We start from the raw sequence: 11,291 nt of genomic DNA on the forward strand, positions 1-11,291 counted from the left end.
CCACCACCATCACCACCATCACCACCATCATCATCACCACCACCTCACCACCACCACCACCACCACATCACCACCACCACCATCATCATCACCACCACCACCATCATCACCATCACCACCATCATCATCACCACCACCACCATCATCACCACCACCACCACCACCTCACCACCACCACCACATCACCACCACCACCATCATCATCACCACCACCACCACCATCACCACCCCCCACCACACCACCACATCACCACCACCACCATCATCATCACCACCACCACCATCATCACCATCACCACCCACCACCACACCACCACTACGCCATCACCACCACCACCACTACCACACCACCACCACTACCACACCACCATCACCACACTACCACACAATCACCACCACCACCACCCTCTCCCCATCCTCTCCCCGAGTCTCTCCACCACCATCACACCACCACCACCATCACCACCACACTACTATCACCACATCACCACCATCACCACCACTATCACCACCACCCTCTCCCCATCCTCTCCCCGCGTCTCTCCGCCACCATCACCACCACCACTTCCACAACCAACACCACCACACCACCACCACACTACCATCACCACCACCATCACCACCACCACCACCCTCTCCCCGCGTCTCTCCGCCACCATCACCACCACCACTTCCACAACCAACACCACCACACCACCACCACACCACCACCACACCACCACCACTACGCCATCACCACTACCACCACTACCACACCACCATCACACAATCACCACCACCACACTACCACCACCACACCACAATCATCACCACCACACTATCACCACCACCACAATCACTACCACCACCACCACCCTCTCCCCATCCTCTCCCCGCGTCTCTCCGCTACTATCATCATCACCACACCACCATCACCACCACCACCACTATCACCACCACACTATCACCACCACCACATCACCACCACCACACTACCATCACCACCACCATCACCACACCACCACCACCATCACCACCACCACCACCATCACCACCACCACCACACTATCACCACCACCACATCACCACCACCACATCACCACCACCACACTACCATCACCACCACCACCACCACACCACCACCATCACCACCACCTCTCCCCATCCTCTCCCCGCGTCTCTCCGCTCTCTCCTCTCTGACCTGGCGCCGCTGTCGCTGCTGATGGGGAGAGGGGAGGGGGGGGGCACGGGGGGGCGTGGCAAGGGGATCAGGGGGCGTGGCTAGAGAGGAAGGGGGCGTGGTTAGGGTGGCAAAGGGCGTGGCAATGGGGGCAGGGGGCGTGGCTAGTGGAGGCAGAGGGCGTGAGGAGGGGGCGTGGCTAGTGAGAGGGGGGAGGGGCTATAGGGGAAGGGTGTGTGGCTAGAGGGGAAGGAGGTGTGGCTAGTGAGAGAGGGGAGGGGCTAGAGGAGCAGGGGGCGTGGTTAGAGGGGCAGGAGGCGTGGCTAGGAGGGCAGGGGGCGTGGTTATTTGGGGCAGGAGGCGTGGCTAGGAGGGCAGGGGGCGTGGTTAGTGGGGCAGGGGGCGTGGTTAGGGTGGCAAGGGGGCGTGGTTATGAGGGCAGGGGGAGGGGCTAGGAGGCTCAGCCGAGCGCAGACGACCACGATAGGGGAAGTCGGAAGCGGCGCCACTGCGCATGCGCGAGAGGTCACGGTGGTGGGGAGGGTGACTGGGGAGGGCGCGCGTGCGTGCTGACGTCATCGCGCCGACGCCGCGATTGCGTCATCGCTCCAAAAAGTGTTACGCGGTGACGTCACCGCCGAGCTGCTGTGGTCTGAGGCCCGAAACGTCTATTATTATTTTCAATAACCTCCCCCCTTCCTTCCAACCTCTATTCTGTTTAAATTAATAAATGTTGACTTTTGTTTACTCCGTAATGTACAGATCTTATCGTACGTAATGACGTCACCGCCTTGCGTGCGACACTCCAACCCGTGCGTAATGACGTCACCGTCGCGGAGCTGAACCCACGGGTTACGTGATGACGTCACCGCCATCGGTTCACATCGCGTTGCGTAATGATGTCATCGCCGCGCGCCCGACCCGTGCGCGTTGACGTCATCATCGAGCGCGGAACGACGTAGTGACGTCACTCCTACCCCTTGCCACACGCGGTGACGTCACTGCGCACGAACCCAACCGAGTGCGAGTTGACGTCATCACCGAGCGCGAGACGACGTGGTGACGTCACCTCCTACCCCCACCCCTTGCCACCCGCGCTGACGTCACCGCGCTCCATCACAAACCGCGTGCGTGTTGACGTCATCGGCGAACGCGGGACGACGTGGTGACGTCACCCCCCCAAATCCCCCCTCCCCCGTCCCCCTCGCCGAAGTTTAATTGCTGAGGGGAATTCTTTTTTAAGCATTAAAATTAGCGCCGTTATTGTTTCGTGAGGAGATGTATTTTTACATTTAAAAAGTTACATTTACACGCGGCGAACGCGCGCGCTCGTGTGTGTGTGAGATTAAAAAAATATATATAAGAAGGCACTAAAACAACAGAAAAAAAATTCAATTAAACATTTAAAACGTCATTTTTTTTGTTAAATATAAAGTTGTTATTATTATTATACACAGATAGAGATAGATTAATACTAACAAACAATCGTGGTGGCGGTGGTGGTGTACTAAGGTCAAATAAGAAGGCGCTGAAACAACGAACTAAAAAATTTAATAGAATTTAAAAAGCGAAAGAGATTAAACATTTCAAAGTTGTTATAGTTATATAGCGAAAGAGATAAACAATTAAAGTTATTATTGTTATACAGCGAAAGAGATCAACTAACACACAATCGTGGCAGCTGGTTTTAACAAGGCTAAATAAGGCTAAATAAGAAGGCGCTTCAAAGGGATATAGCTTAAAGGTTCAAGTTTCAACCCCACAGAGGTGGAGGTGGTGGTGGACGTGGTGGTGGAGGTGGTGGAGGTGGTGGACGTGGAGGTGGAGGTGGTGGTGGACGTGGAGGTGGATCGGAGATGATGGCCAGCGGAGATGAAGATGTGGTGGAGAACTGGGAGGAGGCAGACGATAGCGGGGTGAGTGGTGAGGGTGAGTGGTGAGGGTGAGGGTGAGTGGGGTGAGTGGTGAGGGTGAGTGGGGTGAGTGGTGAGGGGGGTGAGTGGTGAGGGTGAGTGGGGTGAGTGGTGAGGGTGAGTGGTGAGGGTGAGTGGTGAGGGTGAGTGGGGTGAGTGGTGAGGGGGGTGGTGGTGGTGGTGAGGGGGGTGAGTGGTGAGGGTGAGGTGGTGGTGGTGAGGGGGGTGAGTGGTGAGGGTGAGGTGGTGGTGGTGGTGAGGGGGGTGAGTGGTGAGGGTGGTGAGGGGAGTGAGTGGTGAGGGTGGTGGTGGTGGTGAGGGGGGTGAGTGGTGAGGGTGGTGGTGGTGAGGGGAGTGGTGGTGAGGGGGGTGAGTGGTGAGGGTGAGGGGGTGGTGGTGGTGAAGGGGGTGGTGGTGAGGGGGGTGAGTGGTGAGGGGGGTGAGTGGTGAGGGTGAGGTGGGTGAGGGTGAGGGGAGTGGTGGTGAGGGTGGTAGTGGTGAGGGTGAGGTGGGTGAGGGTGGTGGAGGTGGTGAGGAGGGTGGTGGTGGAGGGTGAGTGGTGGTGGTGAGGGTGAGTGAGGTGGTGGTGAGGGAGGTGGTGGTGAGTGTGATGGTGGTGAGTGTGGTGGTGGTGAGTGTGGTGGTGGTGAGTGTGGTGGTGGTGAGTGTGGTGGTGGTGGTGAGTGTGGTGGTGTTGGTGAGGGTGGTGGTGGTGAGTGTGGAGGTGGTGGTGGTGGTGAAGGTGAGAGTGGTGAGTGTGGTGAGTGTGGTGGTGGTGAGTGTGATGGCGGTGGTGAGTGTGGTGGTGGTGGTGAGGGTGGTGGTGGTGAGTGTGATGGTGGTGGTGAGTGGTGGTGGTGGTGGTGATGGTGAAGGTGAGAGTGTTGAGTGTGGGGGTAGTGAGGGTGGTGGTGGTAGACCGTGTGTCCTGTAGTCTATGGTGCATTGTGGTTTGTAGCGCAGTGTGTAGTGCACTACAGTGTGTTCGGTGTGGTTCAGATGGTGTGCGTGTGGTGTATCTGTGTATATGTGTGGTGTGTGGTGTGTCTGAGTGTGTGTGTATGTGTTTAAGTCGTGGTTTAAAGGATTATTCTACAGGGGCATCTCACTCAGTGTGTGCCGGGAAAGGTCCTGGCAAGGATTATTCAACATCGCCTTGCTAGGCACTCTGAGGAGAGGCTTGCGGAGCCCCAATGCGGTTTCAGGAAAGGGCGGTCCTGCACAGATGCCATATTTTCTGTCCGTCTGCTACAGCAGAGGTGTAGGGAATTCCAACAAGACCTACATCTCTGCTTTATTGACCTGGTCAAGGCCTATGATACCATCAGTAGGCCTGGGCTCTGGGCTGTTCTTCGTGCTTTCAGAGTCCCTGACCCTCTGCTCACGATCATTAAGGACCTTCGTGATGGTGAGCGGGCCCGGGTAAAACTACGTGGCCGGGAGTCGGAGCCTTTCCCTGTACACCTTGGGGTGCGACAGGGATGTCCTCTGGCTCCCACATTATTTAACATTTTGACCACGTAGTTCGTGAAGCCTTCAATAGCTGTACCAGAGGAATTCCATTTGGTACAGATATAATGGGAGGCTGATCAATGCCCGGGTGCGATCAAGGGATGGCTCCCTATTGGTTAACCACGTTATGTATGCCGATGATTTTGTAATAGCTGCTCATTCAGAGGAGGAGTTGGAGACGCTGCTGCTGAGACTGGAGCTTGCCACTAAGAGGTGGGGCCTTACCATCAGCCCCACCAAAACTAAGCACCTGCCTGGGTATTTTGTACCATCGGACACTCCACCCCCACAACTCCTAATCGGTGATGGGGCAGTTATGGAGAGAGTGGAGAGTTTCCCATACCTGGGCAGTGTGCTTATGACCGGCTCCAGTTTAACAGTAGAGGCCTCACTCCGAATCAGTCGAGCGGCAATATCTTTTCATCGGTTGCGTAACGCTGTGTGGAAGCTACCTGGTCTGTCGCTCCGCACGAAGCTTCAGGTCTTCTCGGCCACGGTCATTCCCTCCCTTCTCTACGCTTGCGAAACGTGGACCCCCCTAATGGAGCATCTTCGCCGGTTGTAAACATTCAGGCTGGCCTGCCTACGATCCATCCTGGGTTTAACCTGCAGGCTGGATTGTGTGAGGAGCTCACAAATCCTTGAAAGATCTGGGCCATCGGTGAGCTCCTCCGGCAGGCAAGGCTGCGTTGGCTGGATCATGTAGCCCACATGCCCAGCCACCGCATGCCCAAACCGCTTTTGTTCAGCTGGATCAAGGGGGCTAGACGGGCACGGCGCGGGCTAGAGAGGAGATGGAGTGATGTGGTACAGGAGGACGTGGAGCTGAGTGGACTTGCCGATGACTGGTACCAGCGGTGTCAAGATCGGCCTCTGTGGAGGAGGCTCGTGAAGGACGCTACTCGGCAGTTGGAGGCAGTCGCCCTCCAACAACAACGGAGGGTGGAGGAGCGATGCTCACAACAACGAGCGGAGCGCTGGGTGGCTAAAGCACAGCAAGTTGGTACAGTAGGGCACAGGTGGTGCATCAGCCAGTCGTCTCGGTCATCTCAGTCAGTCGACCCGTGGCACCTGGGTCTGCCCCGTGACCTCCTGCCAGCGGGCGTTCGACACTTCACGTGGCCTCAAAGTGCACATGGCCTGGCACAAGCGTCGTGGTGGCGTCACCGCCACTTAGTGGCGAACGGCGGTTGTTGTTGGTGGTGGTGGTGGAGATGGTGGTGGAGATGATGGTGGTGGTGGTGGAGATGATGATGATGATGATGGTGGTGGTGGAGATGGTGGTGGTGTTGGTGGTGGTGGAGATGGTGATGGTGGTGATTGAGGGGGTAGAGGTGGTGGTGGTGGAGACGGTGGTGTTAGTGGTGGAGACTGAGATGGTGGTGGTGGTGGTGGAGATGGTGGTGGTGGAGATGGTGGTGGTGGAGACGGTGGTGGTGGAGACGGTGGTGGTGGTGGTGGTGGAGATGGTGGTGGAGATGGTGGTGGTGGAGATGATGATGATGATGGTGGTGGTGGAGATGGTGGTGGTGTTGGTGGTGGTGGAGACGGAGATGGTGGTGGTGGAGAAGGTGATGGTGGTTGTGGAGATGATGGTGGTGGTGGTGGAGATGATGGTGGTGGAGATGGTGGTGGTGGTGGAGATGATGATGATGGTGGTGGTGGTGGTGGAGATGATGATGATGGTGGTGGTGGTGGAGATGGTGGTGGTGGAGACGGTGGTGGTAGTGGTCGAGATGATGGTGGTGGAGATGATGGTGGTGGTGGTGGAGATGATGATGATGGTGGTGGTGGTGGTGGAGATGATGATGATGGTGGTGGTGGTGGAGACGGTGGTGGTGGTGGAGATGGTGGTGGTGGTAGTGGAGATGGTGGTGGTGGAGCAGGTGGTGGTGGTGGTGGAAACCCCGAATCTCACCGGAGTTGGAACTCGTTCCCAGGAGCTGGATCGTCAACTGGACGCGACGCTGAAGATTTACACAAAGCGGGAGAGGTGAGACTCACACAGACAAAGGTCCCCCGTGTAGCCTCTAGCAGGCTGTAGGGGCAAGTGCTGATTGCTACTCTATCACTCCCGAGAGAGAAACACACTCACTCGCACTCCCTCACACTCACACACACTCACACACACACTCACACTCACTCACACACACTCTCACACACTCACTCACACACCCACCCACTCACCTACTCACACTCACCCACCCTAACACACACTCACACTCACCCCCCCTCACACACACACTCACACCCACACACCCTCACACACTCACTCACTCACTCACCCTCACTCACACTCACACACTCACTCACACACTCACTCACCCACCCTCACACTCACTCACACTCACCCACTCACCTTCACACACTCACCCACCCTCACACACACTCCCACTCACCCTCACACACCCACTCACTCACCCACCCACCCACCCACTCACTCACACACCCACCCTCCCACCCACCCTCACCCACCCTCACTCTCACTCTCTCTGCCCCCCCCCCACCACCCGCAGCAGGAGCAGGCAAGTCCCTGCTGCGCCTGCAGCAGTGCCACTACACACTCACCCACTCACTCACTCACTCACCCTCACTCACACTCCCACTCACCCCCCCTCACACACACACTCACTCACACTCACTCACACTCACCCCCTCTCACACACACTCACACACTCACTCACTCACTCACACACTCACTCACTCACCCACCCACTCACACACTCACCCACCCTCACCCACCCTCACTCTCTCTGCCCCCCCCCCACCACCCGCAGCAGGAGCAGGCAAGGCCCTGCTGCGCCTGCAGCAGTGCCACTACACACTCACACACACACTCACACTCACTCACACACACTCTCACACACTCACTCACACACCCACCCACTCACCTACTCACACTCACCCACCCTAACACACACTCACACTCACCCCCCCTCACACACACACTCACACCCACACACCCTCACACACTCACTCACTCACCCTCACTCACACTCACACACTCACACACTCACTCACCCACCCTCACACTCACCCACCCTCACACTCACCCACTCACCTTCACACACTCACCCACCCTCACACACACTCCCACTCACCCTCACACACCCACTCACTCACCCACCCACCCACCCACTCACTCACACACCCACCCTCCCACCCACCCTCACCCACCCTCACTCTCACTCTCTCTGCCCCCCCCCCACCACCCGCAGCAGGAGCAGGCAAGTCCCTGCTGCGCCTGCAGCAGTGCCACTACACACTCACACACACACTCACTCACACACTCACCCTCACTCACACTCACACACTCACCCTCACTCACACACACCCACACACCCTCACACACTCACACACACACTCACTCACACACTCACCCTCACTCACACTCACACACTCACCCTCACTCACACACACCCACACACCCTCACACACTCACACACACACTCACACACTCACCCACTCACCCACCCTCACCCACCCACTCACTCACACACACACCCCCACCCTCACTCACACTCACACTCACCCCCCCTCACACACACACTCACACCCACACACCCTCACACACTCACACACTCACTCACTCACCCTCACTCACACTCACACACTCACTCACACACTCACTCACCCACCCTCACACTCACCCACCCTCACACTCACCCACTCACCTTCACACACTCACCCACCCTCACACACACTCCCACTCACCCTCACACACCCACTCACTCACCCACCCACCCACCCACTCACTCACACACCCACCCTCCCACCCACCCTCACCCACCCTCACTCTCACTCTCTCTGCCCCCCCCCCACCACCCGCAGCAGGAGCAGGCAAGTCCCTGCTGCGCCTGCAGCAGTGCCACTACACACTCACCCACTCACTCACTCACTCACTCACCCCTCACTCACCACTCCCACTCACCCCCCCTCACACACACACTCACTCACACTCACTCACACTCACCCCCTCTCACACACACTCACACACTCACACTCACTCACTCACTCACACTCACTCACCCACCCACTCACACACTCACCCACCCTCACCCACCCTCACTCTCTCTGCCCCCCCCCCACCACCCGCAGCAGGAGCAGGCAAGGCCCTGCTGCGCCTGCAGCAGTGCCACTACACACTCACACACACACTCACTCACACACTCACCCTCACTCACACTCACACACTCACCCTCACTCACACACACCCACACACCCCTCACACACTCACACACACACTCACTCACACACTCACCCTCACTCACACTCACACACTCACCCTCACTCACACACACCCCACACACCCTCACACACTCACACACACACTCACACACTCACCCACTCACCCACCCTCACCCACCCACTCACTCACACACACACCCCCACCCTCACTCACACTCACACTCACCCCCCCCTCACACACACACTCACACCCACACACACCCTCACACACTCACACACTCACTCACTCACACACTGACACTCACTCACACTCACCCACTCACCCACCCACCCACTCACTCACTCACTCACCCTCCCACCCACCCTCACTCTCTCACTCACTCTGCCCCCTCCCCCCCGCCCGCAGCAGGAGCAGGCATGTCCCTGCTGCGCGCTTGCAGCAGCAGTGCCACTACACACTCACACACTCACTCACTCACCCTCACTCACACTCACACACTCACTCACTCACACTCACCCACTCACCCACTCACCCACCCTCACCCACCCACCACTCACACACACACACACACCCTCACTCACACTCACCCCCCCTCACACACTCACACCCACACACCCTCACACACTCACTCACTCACACACTGACACTCACTCACACTCACTCACCCACTCACCCACCCACTCACCCACCCACTCACACACTCACCCACTCACCCACCCTCACCCACCCACTCACTCACACACACACCCCCACCCTCACTCACACTCACACTCACCCCCCTCACACACACACTCACACCCACACACCCTCACACACTCACACACTCACTCACTCACACACTGACACTCACTCACACTCACCCACTCACCCACCCACCCACTCACTCACTCACTCACCCTCCCACCCACCCTCACTCTCTCACTCACTCTGCCCCCTCCCCCCCGCCCGCAGCAGGAGCAGGCATGTCCCTGCTGCGCCTGCAGCAGCACCACTACACACTCACCCACACACACACACACTCACCCACACACTCACACACTCACACACTCACACACTCACTCACACACTCACACACTCACCCCCACCCTCACTCACACTCACCCACCCTCACACACACTCACCCACTCACCCACCCTCACCCACCCTCACACACTCACCCCCCCTCACACACACACTCACACCCACACACCCTCACACACTCACTCACTCACCCTCACTCACACTCACACACTCACACACTCACTCACCCACCCTCACACTCACCCACCCTCACACTCCACCCACTCACCTTCACACACTCACCCACCCTCACACACACTCCCACTCACCCTCACACACCCACCTCACTCACCCACCCACCCACCCACTCACTCACACACCCACCCTCCCACCCACCCTCACCCACCCTCACTCTCACTCTCTCTGCCCCCCCCCCACCACCCGCAGCAGGAGCAGGCAAGTCCCTGCTGCGCCTGCAGCAGCAGCAGTGCCACCACCACCGCCGCTGCTGCTGCTGCTGGAGGGGGAGGAGTCTGTGAGGACAAAGTTCACGCCGCAGATTCGCATCCTCAAGCGGCCCAGCGACGGGGACGGGCACGGGGGGGGGGGGGCTCCACCACCACGGCCAGGTGGGGGGAGGGGGGGAGGGGGGAGGGGGGAGGGGAGGGGGGAGGGGGAGGGGAGGGGGGGAGGGGAGGGGAGGGGGGGAGGGGGGGAGGGGGAGGGGAGGGGGGGGCGCGCTCCCCGTGTCTCTCTCTCTGTTACCGGTCCCCGTGTCTCCCCGTGTCTCCCCGATCCTCTCTCTCTCTCCCCGGTCTCCCCCGTGTCTCCCCGTGTCTCTCACTCTCTCTCCCCGTGTCTCCCCGGGTCTCCCCGTGTCTCTCTCCCCGTGTCTCCCCGTGTCTCCCCGTGTCTCCCCCGTGTCTCCACGTGTCTCCCCGTGTCTCCCCGTGTCTCCCTCTCTCTCCCCGTGTCTCCCCGTGTCTCCCCGTGTCTCCATCTCTCTCTCTCCCCGTGTCTCCCCGTGTCTCCCCGTGTCTCCCCGTGTCTCTCACTCTCTCTCCCCGTGTCTCCCCGGGTCTCCCCGTGTCTCTCTCCCCCGTGTCTCCCCGTGTCTCCCCCGTGTCTCCCCGTGTCTCCACGTGTCTCCCCGTGTCTCCCCGTGTCTCCCCGTGTCTCTCTCCCCGTGTCTCCCCGTGTCTCCCCGTGTCTCCCTCTCTCTCCCCGTGTCTCCCCGTGTCTCCCCGTGTCTCTCTCCCCGTGTCTCCCCGTGTCTCCCTGTGTCTCTCCGTGTCTCCCCGTGTCTCCCCGTGTCTCCCCGTGTCTCCCCCGTGTCTCCCCGCGTCTCCCCGTGTCTCCCTTTCTCTCCCCGTGTCTCCCCGTGTCTCCCCGTGTCCTCCCCGTGTCTCTCTCCCCGTGTTTCCCCGCGTCTCCCCGTGTCTCCCTCTCTCTCCCCGTGTCTCCCCGTGTCTCCCCCGTGTCTCCCCGCAACTCCCCGTGTCTCCCCGTGTCTCCCCGT

At 59.1% G+C, this 11,291-nt stretch overlaps 1 long non-coding RNA gene across 3 annotated transcripts; it reads left to right on the forward strand.

Annotated features, from left to right (window-relative positions):
* Window positions 1-2,963: 2,963 nt before the first annotated feature.
* Window positions 2,964-10,395, forward strand: LOC144955529 (uncharacterized). Of its 3 annotated transcripts, none has more exons than XR_013641710.1 (3): window positions 2,964-3,075; window positions 6,471-6,577; window positions 10,220-10,395. It is a non-coding gene; the product is annotated as an uncharacterized LOC144955529 (long non-coding RNA). The 3 variants fall into 3 exon arrangements; XR_013641709.1 differs by having other exon boundaries at window positions 6,525-6,577; XR_013641708.1 differs by lacking the exon at window positions 10,220-10,395 and adding an exon at window positions 7,101-7,135 and having other exon boundaries at window positions 6,525-6,577.
* Window positions 10,396-11,291: the final 896 nt, after the last annotated feature.

This window comes from Lampetra fluviatilis, unplaced genomic scaffold (genome assembly GCF_964198595.1).
Source record: "Lampetra fluviatilis unplaced genomic scaffold, kcLamFluv1.1 SCAFFOLD_1254, whole genome shotgun sequence".
Lineage (NCBI taxonomy): Eukaryota > Metazoa > Chordata > Hyperoartia > Petromyzontiformes > Petromyzontidae > Lampetra > Lampetra fluviatilis.